This window comes from Gymnoscopelus braueri (assembly GCF_963280865.1).
Source record: "Gymnoscopelus braueri genome assembly, chromosome: 3".
In the NCBI taxonomy this organism is placed as follows: Eukaryota; Metazoa; Chordata; class Actinopteri; order Myctophiformes; family Myctophidae; genus Gymnoscopelus; species Gymnoscopelus braueri.
In genome coordinates this window covers 29,938,906-29,958,905 of record NC_137612.1, presented here as the reverse complement: position 1 = coordinate 29,958,905, position 20,000 = coordinate 29,938,906, and the positions used below count along the sequence as shown (strand labels likewise).

Genomic DNA, 20,000 nt, shown 5'->3' with positions numbered 1-20,000 from the left:
GTCAGAGAAACAGAGACAAAGACAAATACAATGAGAGACAGACAGAGATAATGAGAGACAGACGGGCATAGGACAACTTTTACCAACGGCAAAAACATCCAAAGTCATGACAATGTCATCCTGCACAGTGAGTCCAAGGATGCATTCTATTTTTCACTGGAGATCCCCATTGAGATGTTCCCATTGTGAAAAACACAGATTGATTGTCCTTCTCTACCATGGAGGTGTTGAGAACTTTTTCAGAATTCATGACACCGTTATATACAGTATGTGCCAAAATGGCACGGATATCACAGTGGTTTGATAATTTATGTCTAGCCTAAATGTCAGCAAAACTGTGGGTATGTTTTTCACTATAACTCAAAGTCAGCCAGTTAGTGCTGACAATTCATCCAAGGGGGAAAAAAGTAAACACTTTGAATTTAAAACCTTACGTTTAAGAAACACATCAAGAAAATGGTAAACACAGTCAAATAGAATTATGTCACATTTCAGGCTTAGAAGAAAATGTCTTTCCACAGATGCTGCACAAATCTATATGCTATGGTTTTTATCACGTCATGCTGTATAACTACATACTCTAGTCACAAGCTACAGTATAAAGAAAGCCAAGAAAAGCCACTGCAATCTCTGCATAAATCTGACTCTAAAAATCCTAGAAAAAAAAAGCGCACACAATAGCATCATGGTGGCATACTTAAAGGAATACTTACTTAAAGTTCACCCAAAATTCTACTTATTTTCTATCATTTACACACCCTATGAAGCCTTGAATTCAAGTTTTTGACGCATTCCTGAGCCAATAATTTGATGACCGGCTGTGTTTCCGGTAGGAGACTGAAAGGAGACTACCGGAAACACATGCGGTCATCAAATTATTGGCTGAGGAAAGCGCCAAAAAGGAAGAAAAAAAATGCAAGCCTTTATGGGGTGTGTAATTGATAGAAAATAAGTAATTTTTGGGGTGAACTACTCCTTTAAGAAATATAATTCATTACGTTTTCGGTTTTCGAGAGTTTTCGATTTTATTCAAACGTTTGTCTAGTAATACAAGATCTTACATGGTCTACCCACCACCTCTCTGTCTGAATGTATTACATCATGCATAGACTGCACTACCAGTTCCACTAGGACTTCCTCTACAGCAGATTGCACAGAACACATGTAACGCACAACATTTCCCCATTCTGCCTTTCTCTTTTAAGGCTATTAGCAATAGGAATACACTTCCAGCGGATATTAACCACTTTAAACCCTATATACTTCGTTGACCATGGTACTCCAGGTGTCTATACTTAGTCCTCTATGTTTTTTCCCCACTCTACACTTCTCTTCACCTATTTTTGCAGAATGTTCTCCTATGACATGCAAGGGATAGGGATGTTAGGAGGTGGTTAAGAGTAGCAGTTCACAGCCACAGTGAAGACATGGCTTACAGTATTGTTAAACAAACATGTAATCACTCATATCTGGATTGCATTTGGTTTAATAGCATCACACTTTAAACATGTCTCTCTTACACTTTTATATCCCCATATATTTATTGTCTAGTATGTGTTGTATACAGAATGTATTGTTATTGTGGATTTTGCGGCGTAGAAATGTATTAATTGTTACCAGCCAAGGTTCTGCAGATGGAATTTGGCTGAGGGTAATTCTCATACAACATACCAAATGGCAACATTTATGTTTAATATTGTACATGGTCCCTTGTTATAAATAAGTAAAGTAATTCCACCAGAAGCACAGCATGTCTCACGTGACAAACGATTATCTCCTGCCTTCATTATATCTGATCTAGGCCTATCTTCCTAACACCACGCACGCATGCACACACACACACACACACGCACGCACGCACGTACACACATGCACGTACGTACACATACACCAACTGCAAAAAATGCTAATACTAATCCCCTGACATTTATACCCACACACACACACAAACATATATGCACGTACGTGCACAGTCACACAAACAGAGAATGCTAATGTTAATCCCCTGATGTTTACCTTTAGTGTCAGTACTGATCTTGGGTGTTTGTACCTGCATGTTGTAACATGCACTGCAACACAAGATATTGTTATATCTTCAATCAACCGTTAACAGTTTCTCCTTCTACTTTCGTACAAACTAGGTACACAGGTCTACACTGTGATGAAAAAAACATGCAGACATTCAATCAAGCTTACATGTCTTTCACAAGCGTGATGGAAAATAGACATGTGCACACACATACACACACTCAAACAAACCAATGGAAGGAGAGGACACATTTCACAATAAGTGTCTTGAACATCACCCTCTCATGAGTTGCTGAAATAATTATGCAATAATACAAGAGAGGGAGTGTTATACTGTCAGATATTGGCACTAGTGTGCTGCAGTCGTAGACACAAGTACTGTACCATAGATTAGCACACCAATGCAAGACGTTGGGTGTATTATTGAGATTATACCACAGTTTCATTAGTAATATTTATGATTAGTAAGAGAAAGAATTTGCAAAACTACAACTGACATCTGTTGCTACGTTACAGGTAAGGTAAACAAAGTGGGTGTGTTCGGAGTTCTATATTGGGAGCTATTGATATCAGCACATTGCCAGGAGGGCCAACAGGGATCGAACCCAGACGACCACTCTACCTCCTTGGTGATTGTTTTGTTTTGTTTTTGCATTGGGACAGCAACTTGTTTTAATTTATCCATCATCCATTTACTCTCAGAGTTAAATTCACTCAGGATACTGTAGGATGTGATACTGAAACTTGTCTTGTATATAGAATGAACAATTTGACAGTACAGTACATATTTCCAGGTAACGACACACACCCACACGTCAAAGGAAACAGTTGATTCTATCCTTCAGGTATGCACTGCCATTGCATAATGCTTCCATGGTAAACAGATCCACAACACTCTTAATCCTGTAGTCCACACAAACAGAGACGTGTGCTCAATAGATTGCTGCCAACATGTTGCTACCCGTCTCCTGTGTAATAATGATAAAGTCCCTTCAATAGTTAGCCAGGATCTAAGCAACACAAGACATGACTAGCTGTGTGATACATATAATAACAATACGGTTTTTGCACAGCACTTTTCAAAACAATGTTTACAATATCACACAATCAATAAAAAAAGATGAACATAAAAGATGAACTTTGGTGATTTATTTTTGTCGATTGACACATCACATGACACTTTGTCGCCAAAGCATGAATTAGGCTTCAAGCTGTTAACTATTGGTCTTATTTTTCCAACATTCTTTCCTTTACTCTCGCCCTTCTTCACTCATTCCTTGTCACCTACATCCCTTCTCTTGTGATTTCTCTATTCTCTCAGGAGTGAAGGTCCTTTCCCATATAACTTATAATTCCTGCGTCTGATAAGGGGTGAACTCTGCACCCCAACTAACAAGATAATTAGGCTGAGACGTATATGTGCCTCCCACTTGCTCCAGTATCTGCAAAGATTAACATAGTTTATCGAGCAAGAAGCTATGTGTGCAAGTATGTTGGGGGGGGCATCTACCGTACATTTTAGATGAGCACACTTGTGGCCAAAATTAAGTAATAAGTAAGTAATTAAGTAAGTAAGGTAAGTAAGCCTAGTTTAAGGGACAGCATGAGACTTTGGCCAGAAGACATAAGAGAGCTCACATTGACAATGGCATGCAATAACGCATCGGAAATGTAAAGTAGTGCCAGCTAGTGTAGTGGCTTATAGGTAATAAAATGTTATATTTATTCTACATTCAATAGGTAACGATATAGAGAGACCAGCACTGGTGTAATATGTGACCTACAGTAGCCTATGTCGTGTTCTGAGTGGATGACCAACACTCACCCCTCCCAACACCCACTGTTGAAGTGCCCTTGAGCAAGGTATTGAACCCCCCACCTGCTCCAGTAGGAGCAGCACAGTGGTCAACAGACTGTGATAGGGGGAGGGAAGCAGGGAACCTGTCAGGGCGTTGCACTTCATAGGGAGCAGTTGGGGGTTAAGTGTCTTGCTCAAAGACACTTCAACATGAAGCCAGGGTGAGCTGGTGATCGAAACGGGAACCTTCTGATTCCAATTTCCAAGCGGCATCTCTACCTTGTCTCTACCACTGCCGCATGTACAAAAAACTAAAACAGTTTAAAATGTATCCAAAAGGGCCATACTGTCGGTTATGCTCTAAGTTAAATTAACACTCCAGATTTGACAGTGCAAGTCAAAGGATTCAAATTGTACTCAACCTGATGATCTTGCAGATACCGTAATCTGCTCTATTTCAGCAGAAAATATATACAGTATATATTATTAGAGTACAGCAGAGAGGGATCGTGCCATGGTGTACAAAACCGTGATAATGAGATCATAAGGTCATTTCCCCCCAGTAAGAAACATAATGCTGTTGTAGGGCTACGCCGGCAGAGCAAAGACGGCACGTGAAAACACTGCTTGACTTAGCGAAGGAAGTGTGCATGTGAAAGAGTTGGGATGTGTGTGTGTACGTGTGTGTGTGTGTGTGTGTGTGTGTGTGTGTGTGTGTGTGTGTGTGGGTGTGGGTGTGTGTGTGTGTGTGTGTGTGTGTGTGTGTGTGTGTGTGTGTGTGTGTGTGTGTGTGTGTGTGCGTGCGCGTACACTCGTGTGTGTGTGTAGTTGTTGTGGTGAATCATGCGAGAAGAACAGTATGACACCACAGGGGTTTTACTACAGAAATAGTGCAACAGTATATGTGCGCACACAAGTGTGTGTCTGCGCATTTGTTACTTCTTACTTTATTTTAATACATTTGTTCCATAGCAAATAAAAATAGAACGGCGGGAGATAAATGAGGACGTCGTTGTCTTGAAGCAACCCCTACAGCAGACATGGTCTCTGGAGGCCCTAAAGAGAATAGAGAAGCTGCAGTTTTGTCTAACACTGTGGACCTGCCTCAAGAGACAGAAGAGAAGAGAAGAGAGGAGAGGAGAGGAGAGGAGAGGAGAGGAGAGGAGAGGAGAGGAGAGGGAGGAGGGGAGAGGAGAGGAGAGGAGAGGAGAGGAGAGGAGAGGAGAGGAGAGGAGAGGAGAGGAGAGGAGAGAGAGGAGAGGAGAGGAGAGGAGAGGAGAGGAGAGGAGAGGAGAGGAGAGGAGAGAAGAGAAGAGAAGAGAAGAGAAGAGAAGAGAGGAGAGGAGAGGCAAAGGAAAAGAATGGGTCCACATTACTAAAGCACTGGTTAGATACTGATCTCTCTCTCAAACATGCACAGACGCACGCACGCACGCACGCACGCACGCACGCACGCACGCACGCACGCACGCACGCACGCACGCACGCACGCACGCACGCCACGCACGCACGCACGCACGCACGCACGCACGCACGCACGCACGCACGCACGCACGCACGCACGCACACAAATACATTCCATTCTCAGTGCCAAGAAACATCATTAAAGAACATTTGTCTCTTTCGCATATTGTGGTGCCCTAGCATCACAGACTCTGCACCATGTCTGCAATACAAAAATGTTCCAGTGCAAGCAGTTACACCACTTCTATTCTTTCTAGCTCAGAAAGATGAACAAACAGTAGCCAGAAGAAAAGACAAAATAACATAGCATGGCCAGTTAGCTGAGTGCTGCCCTCTAGGCCTGGCTTTACTGCCAAGCCTGCTCTGTGTGTGTGTGTGTGTGTGTGTGTGTGTGTCTATGTGCGTGCGTGCGTGCGTGCGTGCGTGCGTGCGGCTGCTAGCGTGCGATTCCGGGAGTTTATTCTAGTCCTATTGCTTGTAGTCTTTCCAGTTACATTAATAAAATGTGATGATTATAAAATTATAGGTTGATGATATGAATTAACACTCATTCATTGGTTCAGATGTGCAACTGTGCATGCATGTGTGTGTATGTTCGTGTGTGTGCGTGCGTGCGTATGGGGGAGAAGGTGGGCATATGTGTGTATGTGAATTGTCCCACATTTCCGCTGCATACGCATTCACATCTCCAGACAATGCAGTGCAGTGTGTTTATGCACTTCTGGGTGAAGCTGGTGTTTATGCGTTTCCATATATCTCACCCAGGATACAGTACAAAGAGAAAGAGAGAGAGAGAGAGAGAGGAGAGGAGGAGGAGAAAGAGGAGGGCGGCAAATTAATTCAAGGCCTTCACATGTACAGTATGCCTGGCACTGTAATTTATGAGCACTGATCCGCCCGCTGAGCTCTATTGATCCTTGACTTCTCCGGGGGAGACTCAGGGTCTCTGTGGACGGAGGCTCAGCCACGCTGATCAATAGGTTCTGGGCAGACGCAGGCAGTCTGCTGACTAGGCCGCTGTCCATGCAAGTTACCAGCCAACCAATCAACAGTTATAGCCTGAACACTGCATAGCGCAGCACAGCCAAGCAGTGCATGGAGAGGAGGGCTCAGTAGCAGCACCACTGTGTGACTATACATGACCGGGGGATTCTCAACCTTTTTTAACCCATTAACAAATTCAATCCGGGAACAGATCTACAAGCTTGTAGCTTGTAGATCTGCTATTTTTGAAAAACAGCCTGTTAGGATTTAGAAGACATTTGTAGAATCCCCAGAAGCAAAGATTTGAGTTAAAATGTTCGCTTTAAAAAATATATATTCAAAGATTTGCACAAAGTTTTACGCTTTTTCAAAAAGATCTACAAGCCGATTCTACAAATTCTGTCCCTCAAGGACCCCAGGGGGGTTTTATTTATTATTTATTTACAGTATATGTTTATTTGGATGGGACAGCTCATTTTAAGTATTTAGCAAGAATGCTAATTTCCATCCGTAGTCCCCATACAAAAAACGAACAACATTACAAAAGGCACAAATAGAGTACAAAGGGTATAAAAGAGAAGAAAAAAAATAAGAATAGCCACAAGTTTGATTGTCCATGATTTTAGTTGGACCTTAAAGGATGTGAAGGTTGAACACTCTCTTATATCAGAAGGAAGATACATTTTTCCAAATAGTGCTTTCCCTGAACTGAAAAAATATTTTGCAAACATTGTGTGGCTCTGAACTGCATCTCACAAGCCCCTCTGGTGGCATAAACCATGTAATGTTTTATACATTTATGAACTCGACACAAGCAGACATTCACAACACATTCTCAGAAATACCTTGACACACACACACACACACACACACACACACACACACACACACACACACACACACACACACACAAATGCATATCCACACACACAAATGTATAAACTGTACACATACAGTACACACACACACCAATAGAGCATAATGTTCCATTATAGCAAATTCACGAAAGAACTCTTCACAAGAAATCCCAGTCTCAGAGAGCAAGTGATTTCTAATATTCCACAGTTTAAACCCTATTGTCTGGCCACGCAAGGCTAGATATACTACACATCCCAGCAGCAGGAAATAGGAGACATGCTGCACAGACACCCAGTAAATCACTGTGCTTCACATCACATCCCCAGGAGCTCCCCAAACAGGTCAATTGCATAAGTGGGCCGTAAAAACCTGATACTGTAGTGGCAAAGGAAATGTATTGGTCATCACCATTATCTCTAGAGGCCCTGCCTGTACATCTGTCTGGCTTATACCCTGATGATATCATGCCCCCTAGGGGACTGGCTGAATGGACGTGTGACTAAACATGTCAGGAGCATGGTGAACACTAGACCGGTTTGTCTTACTGTCAGAGAGAGAGAGAGAGAGAGAGAGAGAGAGAGAGAGAGAGAGAGAGCAATGGACAACCTCATAACACATGTGTATTGTTTTTTTGTTTTTTTTTCAAAGACAGAGAGCAAGAACGAGAGAGACACAGAGAGAGACACAGAGACACAGAGAGAGAGAGAGAGAGAGAGAGAGAGAGAGAGAGAGAGAGAGAGAGAGAGAGAGAGAGAGAGAGAGAGAGAGAGAGAGAGAGAGAGACAGAGACAGAGACAGAGATTTTCTACAAATGTCTTTGGTTAAATCACTTCCAATTTTACTTGTTTATCCTGCATCCCGTATGAGTTATCTTTCCTGATGGGATAAACCTGGTATCCTGACCTAATATTTTCTGTTTACTAAAGAGCTGGAGAGACTTATTTTAACAAAGAAATATAAAGTAAAAGTACCTTTTACAACTGCAGAGTAGCTTCATGCAACATTCTACCCACTATTCCACTGTGCCATGCAGACATACTGTATAATGCACTAGTTGTCATTACCGGCACAATTGTACAGTAATTCAGCCAGGAAAAAAAACACCCTGAGAGCGTCTAGTCAGTGGTGTTAATGCACTACTTAACATTTACATTTAAATGACACTTTATGTAAAGGTGTGCATGCATAGAGTAGACACACACACACACACGCACGCACACGCACACGCACACGCACACACACACACACACACACACACACACACACACACACACACACACACCCATATGTGCACCCGACAGCAAGTATATCCTCTGCCGATCCTCATACATTAGGGATTAAATGCTAATAAGTAGCATCAGCGTGCTGCTGCCAGTGGTGATAGCAGGTGGTGGGCACGGTGCCAGGGATAGCTCTAGAGCATGCCAGGGCTCATCTGCCTGGCAGTGGAAGACATCCATATTGATGGGGATGCACTGCAGTACGCTGTAATGGACACTTTTCACAGCAGCCATTTTGACAGGTAAACGCAGCAGAAAGTGATGGCATTAATTGTGAGCGCGTTTGAATTCAAGGTGTTTGTGCGCCAGCATGAAGTATAACCACTTAAACCACCAGCATCCGTATTGTGGGGGGAAAACATAGTAGAAAAATAGTAGATAGTAGAAATTGTAGAAAATAGTAGATCTACAAGCTTGTAGATCCACCAGACGCCGTCGCTGTTTTAGTACTGTTTATCTTGTTTTATTTGCTCACTATACGTGGGGCTGGCCTGTGTACATTTCACTGCATTTGTAGAAATACTAAATAATTGTATGACAAATAAAGGTTGATTGATATATTGATTGATATATTGATTGATTGATTGATTGATTGATTGATTGATTGATTGATTGATTGATTGATTGATTGATTGATTGATTGATTGATTGGAGTAAAGTTTTTCACAGGTGTTTTTGGAAATATTTGACTTTTAAACATTTAGTCAGTGAAGGCCATATTGGGCAGAAACCTTACGCAAATATGGAAATGCCTGATGTCATAGTTAGTACTACTACTGACTGATCATAAATGACTGACATCATAGACTGGACACAGGATGTCCTAGATCCACTCCTTATTAGACCCTGTCTCGTGTTTTTTCTCGTGCTTTAGCACAGAGAGGGAGTGGAGCCAAATGGAAGTTTGAACAATGCAAATGTTCCACATTGTGGACATTAACGGTTGAATTATATATGATACCAAATAATAGGTCAACAACCCGAAATGGAACAATGGAATATTATGTTGAAGCTGCGATACTAGAACCCGGAGCAGTGTAATGGATCCCTGTTCTCTCTCACTGACATGACTCAGACAGGACACAAGCAGAAACATGATCTCTCTCTCTCTCTCTCTCGCTTACACACACATACACACACACACACACACACACACACACACACACACACACACACACACACACACACACACACACACACACACACACACACACACACACACACACACACACACACACACACACACACACACACACACACACACACACAGTGAGAACAATGTCACTGAGGATGGCACATGTTGGGTGTGGTGGCACACGGGCACAAATAATGAGCCGGTGGTCGAATTCGGAAACCTTGTTCCTCGTGCTCGACAAGGAGCAATGGAGCATAAAGGGCGGTGCACTAACTGACCCCCAGCTCTCAATTTTTAAAAGAACAATTAGGTTTCCTGCAAGCTTGGACAGAATGGTCAATAAAGTAAATAAGTAATCGCTGCATTAGATGAAGCACGCCACAACGATCTGATGTGGAATAGGCCTGATGAACACACATTGAATAATTGATCTGCTCACTGCTGATCCAGGAAAACCCCTCTGGCTCTTAAACGTGATTCCAAACAAGCTACATTGTTGGGTGAAGTTCGAGATCAAAACACAGGAAACTCAATAGCACTGTAGGTTATACTGTATCCCCGTGCAGCCCAGTGAAAGATATAGTCGCTGTCGGGTGGAAACCTTGTATGTCCTAAACCGTTCCTTTATTATTGTCTTGAAAAACCAATTTAATAGTGACACAGTGCAAGCTCACAACATGGTGTGAGCCTGTAGATATGGAGATACAAGGTTTCTGCCCAACAGCAATGATATGAGATAGTGAGTTGTGTATTACATGGGGGGAGGGCTATTCTACCTAGTCCTTTGAGGCCCTAAATGATAATTTGTGGATTTGAAGAGATTTCCAGTGCTGCAGGCAAAGTAAAACTCTGCTGTTAAGTGGAGGGTTCTGGAATACACATTCATAAGAGGCCATTAGAGACTATTTAATGGATTAAACAACAAAACCTTGTTAAAGTGAAACACATTTAAGACCTTTTTCGATCATTTCAGATATTTTTCAGATGTGTAGACTTACGATTTGGGTTAATCTTACAGACGGATCAATCTTGGATTACATATTAGTGATGTTAACACAGAACACATCATCGCACCATCAGTATTGATTAACCACACAAATCCTCGCTTTCCGAAGTATTCTGGGCATTGTCATAATAGATATTCAGTGATAATAAGCAGACATTCAGCAAAAATAGCAGAGCTTGTAGGTCAGCTATTTCTGGTGAATACGTTTGATAAAAGAGAAGGGGCCAAGTTTAGACCCCTGGTGGACACCGGTAAGTTGAAGTATAGGGTTAAATAAAGGGCATTCGTGGTTCCTTGGCGTACCAGGGTTTGATTCCAACTAATGACGTATATTGTATGTTCTCTTTCCTGTCTCTCCATTCTACTAATAAAGCTCTAAAAATGGATGCCACTTGTGGGACATGCCAACCCTTGTGGACCCCTCGACCATTTCAAGGGTGCTTGTGATTGCTGCCAATGTCCCACATCCACTCAGACAGGCACACTTGAGCGCTTGCCATGACTTTTAAAGCATTTGGGGCTTACTTTTGAAGTATTAAATCACATCAATACAACTTCAAAACAGTAATAATTCAACTTATCAAAACTGAATATTTTTTTGTTTTTTTCTTTGTTGGTTTTCCATTTTCAAACCATATCCAGTAGACATTTGTATGTGAATGTTATGACTACTCAACATCATAAACTTGTGATCTAAATCTAAAAGCCTCAAAGGTGAGTCATCAGATGTTTTGACAGGATCGTTGACAAACATCAACTTTATCTTTATTTTGGGTCCTGACCTAACGGTCAAAGGTCAACCACTCAACCAGGGCGCCGTTGTCCATATGTGACCAGGTGAAATGTTCCATGAAACAATTAGTTCTAGTTTAGCTGTCGACACATTTTACAGACGTGTGTTGTCACTTAATCACTTTCCATCTTGATTTTCTCCTGCAAGGTAGTGATGTGACAGTGCTGATGAAATGGCTTGTTGTGGTGATCTGTGGGCGGCAGAATACAGATGAAGGGCCCGATTAACAGTGATGAAGGAGACTTGTCAGCGAGTCTGGGAGGAACCAAGTTAATCCCTGACAGCCAGGAGATGGATTAAGAGCAATTTGGGGTCAGGGTCTGCAGAATGCACTTTTATACAAATTAGCCGTCCACTTGAATGCAGCTGGAACTTGTCAGTCTTGCCAGACAAACAACCCTCCTATTAGATAACATCACACAAAACACACTTAAACAGAGCCTCTTTACTGCCTTGAGATGTTCAAGAGACCTCCACCAACCAATTGTGGAAAGTAACTAAGTATATTTACTCAAGTACTGTACAGTATCTAAGTACAATTTTGAGGTCCTTGAGTATTTTAAAATTCTTTATACTTCTACTACACTACATCTCGGAGGCAAATATTGTACGTTTTACACTACAATCATTTGAAAAATGTAGTTAAGCCCTGTTTTATTCTTTGGCTATTCGAAAATAGCCGATCTTACAAGCTCACAGCGCCTCACAATGCATTGTGAGCTTGTCAATCTGTTATTTTTGAAACATTATTACAAGTGTAAAATGGGACATTTGCATATTGAGTACTGTAAGTATATGTTGATGCCAATATTTGTGTTTAATGCAATAGAAATGAGGTGGTATTGCTAATTTTACTTATTGTAAGTAAAACATCGGAGTACTTCTTCCACCACTGGTGTTTAGTTTATAGAAACCGGGGTTCAGGTATTATAAAGACACAGACTAAAATTGCAACCTCACAGGTTCACATCCATCTCATCAGCTGTCTCACATATCACCATCTATATGTCTCTATCACTTCACCATCCTCTCTGCATGCAAAGTTTCATATGCCAGTTTACAGTAAAATCCTGAGTCGTCATTTAAACTTGTGTGTCAAAATGGAAAAATGAATGGGTACATTTTTACACTTAAATTGTTTGTCTGTCTGTCTGTCTGTCTGTGTGTGTGCGTGTGCGTGTGCGTGTGCGTGTGCGTGTGCGTGTGCGTATGCGTGTGCGTGTGTGTGTCTGTCCTATGCCCAAATATGGAGCTGGCTGACGGGTCCATTTGGTTCCATTTGTACACTCTCAGAGTTCATGGGGGTCCTTGACATTTACTACAGCTACTGTAAACCTTCATCCTCCTCCATATTCACTGGGAGTTCACTGACAAGCATCAGATGATGCTTGTCATTGACATCGCTCTAGTAGATGGGGAGGAAGCATTAGACTACAGTCGCATTAACGGGAGCATACATCCTGTCTCAGTTCTGTGACTGAGAGGGAAAACATCAGGCCACGATATCTGTATCTAAAAACATGATAAAGGAAACATGGCTATACAGCTGACTTAATTACCGTACAGTAATGTTTATAAGCGAATGTCCTCCTTAGTTAAACCATAGACTGTCCTTGGTCGTGCCTGATATGCGGAGAACATTCTGCAGAACACTGAACTCTTCGCCATCAAAGAACAAGAGTGAGGTTTGGAATTACAATGGTTTGATTAAAATGACTAGAATCACTGCCACGATAAAAGTGCCCCATCTACAGTATGAGTAAGTAGGATTCAAGCATGTTCTTCTGTACTTAGAATAAAAAATATAGGATAGGTACACTGGAACTGAAGCTCGAGTTAGTTACAGATAGTACACATGAAGACAGAGCCATGTCATTATCTCCAAAATTGGGCTGCTTGTCATCTTCCGTCTCTGTCTTCTCTGTTCTTTTTCACTTAATGAAGCACAGAATGCCATAAAAGTTTACAAATAGACGGTAATTATAGATAATAAGACATTCCTGCCATTGTAATCTAAGGGTCATGACTGGAATGCAGATGTGTATTTGACATTTACATACAAAAAGTCTGTAATAAGGATGTTTTGAGTCCAAAAAAAAATCATGTTCAGATAAAAAGAGGTTATTTGCTTAGTTTTTAGAAAACAAAAACATGTTTTCCCAAGCTAGCATAGCATCTCTATTTGATTGAATTAACTTAGGAAACAGGCATGTTTCTCAATTTGTAAGTGAATTATATCCAAGTCATGGGGGAGACAAAGGGGGTATTTTTTGTGGTTCACAGAAAAGGGAATTCCCCATGTGCTGCTAAGTATCATTCAGCTGGAGATTAGCCAGAGTTGCCTGAGCTACAGACACTGACTATCCTACACAGCTAATTGGTTTGGTCACGCTTGATAGTAAAACAAACAGTTGTAGTATAGTGGTCTTCAGAGGCTGTGAAGGCGACATAAGTAGACACTGCTTTGCATTTGACGCCTGTCAATATGCATCAGGGAACACAAAGTTGAAAATGTATTTAATGGACCTGCATTACCTTAAGAAATCCAAAGTTTAGCAGTGAGACAGAAATGAAATGTATATTACTAAGTACTCTGTAAATAAATACTTTGCTACAAGTAAAAGTCCTGTATTCAAATTAGAAAATAGCTGATCTACAAGCTCACAATGGGTCGCAATATGAGGCGTTGTGAGCTTTTAGATCTGCTATTTTCAAATAGCCAACTTGTAAAATATGGCTTAATTGGTTTGTGTATGTTTTTTGTATATAATAATCTAAAACTATAACTTAAAGGGGTATTTCACTTTCGAAAAATTTAGTATTTAGATATTTGATAATCATTTTATCAGACACGCCCCATTCCTATACAAACCCATTATAACTTCAAACTCCATTTTTAACCTAGATTCATCAAAAACACCCGTGCTTGGTTCTGGTGACTCACCCTGCCCTCCTAATACGCGAGGGGGCCGTGTTTCTTCGATAACTTTTTTCATTTATTTTATTAAATTTTTCTAATGTATTTAATTTTTTTCATCTTCCCAAAACAATATAAAAAATAAATGAAAAAATGTATCGAAAAAACATGGCCCCCTCGCGTATTAGGAGGGCAGGGTGAGTCACCAGAACCAAGGACGGGTGTTTTTGATGAATCTAACAGGACCAAAACTTTTTTTTAAAGTGAAATATCCCTTTAAGTTTTCAAATAATTGTAGTGGAGTAAGAACTACAATATTTGCCTCTGAGATGTAGTGGAGTAGAAGTAAAGGTATCAAACATTGGAAATACTCAAGTAAACAAAAACAAAAAACTCAAGTACAGTACTTGTCTTGAGAACACTGACTGACTTACTTACTTTCCACTACTCCAGCCAGTCGTAGCCAGACTCACACAAAGGTAAGAGATCCAATCTCAGGTTTTCACCTCAGACAGGAAATAGGAAGTATCAAGCAAATTCCACAGCCAGATCATCCGAACCATAACATTGTCAGTTGGCACAACACCATTATCTCAATACTGTACAAACTTATAATGTTATCAAAGCATATTGCATTCCATTTCATGGATTACCATTTTTGCTTGTGAGTAGGTTCTGTTTATCTTCCGTATATCTAATTATTGGAATTATTTACCCACGTTGACCGGATTCCTAAGGGCTCTATATAATACTAACCCGCCTCTTATTTTTGCACTACACTAAATATCTTTGGTGGAAACAGCCGATCTACAAGCTCAAAATGTGTCGCATTGCAGCGCGACACAATGAGTTTGTACAGTATTATGTTAAGGATAACACAACCATGACGTAACCTCCTTGCCTATTTTAACCCCCGTGCCCCGAATGTGTTCTCCAGTCGTCTGATCGTCAATTTTCTATAATTATTTGCTTTATTTCGAACTTTCAATCTTCTGCATTATCTTGTGAGCGTTTGTCTTGTGATTCGAAGGATTACAATTGACTAGCTCCCTGAGAGATCTTAATCTGAATGACTACTTCCGGGAATCCATGCTTGTGTGTCCTTCCATCCATTGATTGTGCAACTGAGGCCACCTACCTGTCGTGATCCTTAACAGACTGTTAGTAACAGTATATCTGCTATTTTTGCCCCAGAGTAGGTACGCTCTGATTAATGTGGTTAAAGAGCATAGACGTACTTTACGTGTTTATCCTATCACTTGACAAATAACCACAGGGGCAACACCCTGCCCTGATAGACGAGATGTCCCACATAGATAACCTGTTGGCCTACTTTCATGACTACAGTAAAGATGACAGACAGATAGATGTCTGGGCCTCTTGGCACAGGAAGCAAACTTTCAATGAATACCATGAAGTGCTTCAGGTACTGTGTGTTGTCAGCCTGTGATGCCACATGTCCAGCCCTTGGCAGTCTATCAACGTGTGTGTGTGTGTGTGTGTGTGTGTGTGTGTGTGTGTGTGTGTGTGTGTGTGTGTGTGTGTGTGTGTGTGTGTGTGTGTGTGTGTGTGTGTGTGTGTGTGTGTGTGTGTGTGTGTGTGTTGTATATCCCCATGGGTTGGATTTGCTGGGAGTGGAGGGGGATCCATACCATACCTCTGCTTTTGATATCCGCCCTCTGGTCATTCATTCTTATCACCAGCTGGGATATGTTTTATTCCTGCTACTGGCCTAACTGAATTAAATACATGCATTTCATTTTGGGAAATGTAGACTGTTCAACAATTCAACAATAGCGTAAATAGCAAAAAATGCATCGTATTGCGATGCATTGTGAGCTTGTGATATTGCTGTGATATTTAGTGTAGACTAGAGCGAAAACAGAAAAGACCTCTGAGGAACTCTGGTCAACCACGAAAAGAGTTTAAGTGGTTAAGAAAAAGCCCCCCCCCCTTTTATACAAAAGCACCCTGCATATCCCTATCTCTAAGTCCTATGACGTGGTTTATTCAAGTCAAGGCTTGGCCACAGCAGCTGTTACAGTAACTGAGTAACCTTCCCAGATCTCTCATCCCCATTCCTAGTTTTCCAGGAGTAGGATTCCCGTAAAGTGAAAGCCTTCCAGCTGCAGGGAGGCGCCTCGAGTAACATTCCAAGCTCTACCTCCCCCGAACACGCACGCACGCACGCACGCACGCACGCACGCACGCACGCACGCTCCTGTTTCTCTCAGTTTACTTTTGCTCTCTCTCTCTATCTGTCCCTCAGTGTCTCTCTCTCTCACTCACTGTGTGTGTGTGTGTGTGTGTGTGTGTGTGTGTGTGTGCGTGTGTGTGTGTCCAGGTGAGTTTCCTCACAAGACTCTGGTACAAGGAAGTGCCTTTAAATGTCAAGTGTGTTGACAAACCTCTTTCTCCTAAAACCCCCTGAAGCTGTAACCCATGACATGTAACAGTGCAACGATCAACACTTCATCGCACTGAGAGTCCGGCCTGTACTTTACTGATGGTGAAACTACTGCACTGGTCTGTGCAAACGTATTATTTCTGGCCTTGACTCTAGAACTGTCCTCAACTGACTGTTGGGAGCGGCTCTTTGTCTGACCAGCCATGTTAGGATCTTACTTTGAGAACCACTGCAATAGGAAAGAAAAAGAGAGAGAGCGTAAAAGCATTGAAAACTGCAATGCGTAACTTTTATGCCCTACTCCCCAGGATTTGAACCTGTATCTCGCACGAGGGACCACATTTCCCTAAGGGGTGCTTATGCGGTATCCTGCCCGACACCAGGGTCTACATTTCTCAATGTAACCGTAGAGAGACCACCTCCAACCACTGCAGATGTGCTGGTTATGTTGTATTAACATGTATTAACGTTTTATTAATTTACATAAATTCCACATTGCAAGACAGTATGATGATGAAATGCCACACAGGTCATGCGCCAGATTCCAAGCAGTGAGGTCAGTCCTGAGTAAGCATACATTATGTGGCACGCATATCAACGCCACAGTTAAAACCATCAGTGTCAAATAGTGTCTGAGAGTGTACAACATGTTTACGCTGTCGAGTTGAATGACCACTGAGACCTTTACTGTGAGGCTGGGGCTACCAGAATGCCTCCGCAAGGCACTCTGCTGAAGAATAACACCACATGCCTCACTTTGAACTCTGGATCCCAGTGTTTGTAATATGCACCAACAGTAAATAAAGATGGATTTGTTTTGAATAGCGGAGGATGGCAGATGTCTCTCATCCTTCTCCCTCTGCCACTCCCTCCCTTGCTTCCCTTTTCAGCTTCAATGCTCTCGCTTGCTCCCTCTCTCTCTTTCTTTCTCTCTCTCGCTTTGTTCTCAGTCTCTCTCTCACACACACACACACACACACACACACACACACACACACACACACACACACACACACACACACACACACACACACACACACACACACGTACACACACACACACACACGCCCGCCCCTAAATCACAGTCTCACTCTCTCTTTCTCTGTTTAACTATAGTTTAAACTAAAGGAATTCCGCTGAGGGAACACATTGTTTTCCAAGAAACTGTCCACAGGAAGATGAAGTGGCCTTTTGTTTCTCTGTATCTCTCAATTATTAATGCTCTCTCTCTCTCTCTCTCTCTCTCTCTCTCTCTCTCTCTCTCTCTCTCTCTCTCTCTCTCTCTCTCTCTCTCTCTCTCTCTCTCTCTCTCTCTCTCTCTCTCTCTCTCTCTCTCTCTCTCTCTCTCTCTCTCTCTCTCTCTCTCTCTCTCTCTCCCCCCCCCACACCCACCCACACACACACACACACACACACACACACACACACACACTTCCACCATGGATATGTGCAATAATATGCAGGCATGAATGTCTAAAACACGCTCCCACTTTACAAGCCTCAAACCAATTACCAGGGTTTTTATGGGGAGATCAGAGGAATAGTCAACCAATAGTATTTTTTTTCTTGTACTTTGACCAGAGTCACAGGTTAAAAGGTCACAGGTTATCAGTTGCACTAAGCAGCATGGTCCAAAACACTAGAATCTAGTGTAGTGACTAGATCTTCACACTATATTATATAATTTATTATTCAACTCCTCACATCAGAAAAATGGGATTATGTTGAAAATCTGCAAAGTTTCCCTTTAAATAAATAGACCATTTACTCTGATGTCCTATTGATGTCATCAAGGATCTCCATATACTGTATAGGCATAAAAGGGACACAGGCAGACAGAGCTGTCCATAATATAGATCTCTGTATATGTCTGTCTGTCTGTCTGTCATATCAGCATAAAATAGACTCCGAGAGACAGACACACAGACAGACAGATACAGAGGTTATTTTGGTTCTTGACAACCGCTGGTCCGACCGACTTCCACGCGGTAAACACACCCTCGGGTCCTCTGTGATACAGATGCCAAGTTTGAGGCTGATCAGTCAGACTGACTGACTGACTGTCAGTCAGTCAGTCAAGGAAATGTTATGTGAGAAGAAGAGAGGGAATATGCATTGTGCCAAAAAACAAACAGTATTTGGGCATCAAGCCAAATGCCCAAAGACTGATCACAGTGTTGTGGGCAAACTTATCTTAGCAGAATGTTCAGAGTAGTAATAAAATAGACATTAATAAGTTTGCATCAATTTTCTAGCATCATTCTGCCTTTGTTATAGTTATTTGTGGGAAATGATCTACAACTAGAAAAAGTGCTCCTCGGAGCACAGGTCTCCGCCAGGGTCAGGTAGGTTATTGTGGCCTCCTGGTGGCGCTATAATAGGCCAATGTGAAAAGGGTGCCATTTCTTCTTAGGCCTTGCACGGCAATCAGACACTGCATTCATGATTTGAGGCATTTTGTTCAAAACAAGCCACTACTGCAAACTTTAGATGTCAATCTTAGCCAATCAGGATGGAATGTGAAAAATCAAACACATCCGTCTTGATCACATGACTATAGAGATCATGTGTACCGATTTGCGTGAAATTCGGAATCAAATCGGAAGGAGTAATATACAAAAAATTGTTTTACATAAGTCGGCCTCCTGGTGGCGCTCTAAAAGGCAGATGTGAAAAATGCAGGGCACGGGTTTTTCCTTGACCTCTAGGGAGTGCGCTTACAAAGTTTTACACAGATCGGTGCAGTTATAGGTAAAAACACAAATGGGCCTGTTATAGCGCCACCATGAGGCTGATTTGAACATTTTCAAGTGGCATTTCTTCCTCGGCATAGTGGGAATATGCATGCAAAATTTCAAGGAAATTGCATGCTGTGTTCATGATTTTAGGCATTTTGTTCAAAACGGAGCACTCCTACAAACTTTGGAAGACATTTTTAGCCAATCAGGATGGAATATGAGAAATCTGAAAGACCCGTTTCGTTTAATGACTATAGAGATACTGTGTACCGATTTACGGTATTTTTGGACAAAATCTGTAGGAGTACTGTCAAAAAATATGTTTTGCATAAATCGGCCTCCTGGTGGCGCTATAAAAGGCCCATGTGAAAATTTGGGGCAGAGGTTCTGCTGTGGCATCCAGGGAGTGTGTGTGCACAGTTTCACTGCGAGCAAGCCAACGGTGCCGGAGATTAGCTGTCCACAGACAGAATGACGGACGGACGGACACACACACGGACGGACGGACAGGGGGCAAAACATACTCTCTCGCCATGCCTTTCGGCCTGGCGGAGACAATTAAAGAGGGGACCTACTGGGGCAGGGGAAACTA

General features: G+C 41.9%; 1 protein-coding gene across 1 annotated transcript in view; it reads right to left on the bottom strand.

Annotated features, from left to right (window-relative positions):
* Nucleotides 1-20,000, bottom strand: part of plekha6 (pleckstrin homology domain containing, family A member 6) — a 105,846-nt gene that overhangs the window by 84,831 nt on the left and 1,015 nt on the right.